Source organism: Penaeus monodon, chromosome 30, assembly GCF_015228065.2.
Source record: "Penaeus monodon isolate SGIC_2016 chromosome 30, NSTDA_Pmon_1, whole genome shotgun sequence".
NCBI lineage: Eukaryota > Metazoa > Arthropoda > Malacostraca > Decapoda > Penaeidae > Penaeus > Penaeus monodon.
The window spans coordinates 20,238,782-20,240,025 of NC_051415.1; the positions used below are offsets into that span (position 1 = coordinate 20,238,782).

At 40.4% G+C, this 1,244-nt stretch overlaps 1 protein-coding gene across 2 annotated transcripts in view; it reads left to right on the forward strand.

Moving 5' to 3' along the window:
- Positions 1–1,244, forward strand: part of LOC119592621 (probable G-protein coupled receptor Mth-like 3) — a 47,879-nt gene that overhangs the window by 20,390 nt on the left and 26,245 nt on the right. The window lies entirely within an intron of this gene.

Below are 1,244 nucleotides of genomic sequence, written 5' to 3' on the forward strand. Positions count from 1 at the left end.
AAATAAGAAAGTTTGCAGCAACAATAGAACATCAGAAGAAGTAGCCTTATTTGAATAACAAAACGAAGAGAAGGAACGGGAGAGAGTAACACAAAAAAAAATGTCACTGGCCAAAAAACAAAGAAACAGCGGAAGCGGGCGAAGCGACACAGACGAACAATGGGATCAACAGACAATATCTCTCGTCGATCTCCACCCTAGCGGTCCGTTTGGCAAACACCCCTCCGTTACTTTGCCAGTCTAGTTCATCATCGCTTAAATCGAATGTATATTTCGTTACCGCTCGACTTATAGGTATTAAAATAGCGTACCGGTGTATATTTCATTGTCGGTGAAATCACAGGAATACATACGTTATTCCACGCAGATTTTATCATAAAAGGTCGTTTTTTTTAGTACTTTGTTGCAAGGGGAATTTAACATCAAAGAGCATTATTTTTTTACCACGATTACAAACGGTCTTCCGGATTGCAGTCTAGTAATTTCAAGATCTTTTGGTTAGATTTAGCATCAGCAATGACAGGACAGAGTGGAGAAAACATGCACTAACTTCTCGCCGGTCGTGTGGCCCCATGCTGGCGCTGTTGCTTGGGGAAATAAAGGGGTTGTGCGCCACATAATGACATGTTGTTGCAAACCGTATGGTGTTATTATTGTTCGGGTTTGAGGAAGTTGTTGGCTAGATTACAACTTTCCTCTGCAGGAATTTGCTACTGGGCGGCGTATAAACACCCGTTGACAAGGTTATTAATGAAATGCAAGGGAAATATTGTCTTCTTATTATTCTCTTTCGTCTGAATGTACCCAAAATTATGGTACCGTCGCGTGCATTTCCCAAGATCCAGAGGTGGTCAATAGGGTGCGTGCGCAGAACATAAGATATTTGTTCTTTACGTTTTAAGATCAGCGTATGTGGTTATTGATTGCCGCAAATTATATACCTTAAAATACCTCTTACCTTTGATATACACATTCTTTCAAATCGTCCCTTTGCAATTTTGACTTAGAGACGCAAATATCGACATATTTTTTTTCCCATCATTTTTATTCTATCAGTATATAATGAAAAGACGAAGAAAAACATTAAAGGAAAGCGGAGTAGTTCGGCGGGAGTATATTGTGTAGTCATTTTAACAGGATTTAAGGATTTCCTTCGTTGTGGTTTGATGAGATAGACTCCATGACTCAAGATGACGTCACGCTTGTACCGCGCCGGGACGTCTGGAGGAGGATGCGATGTTGTC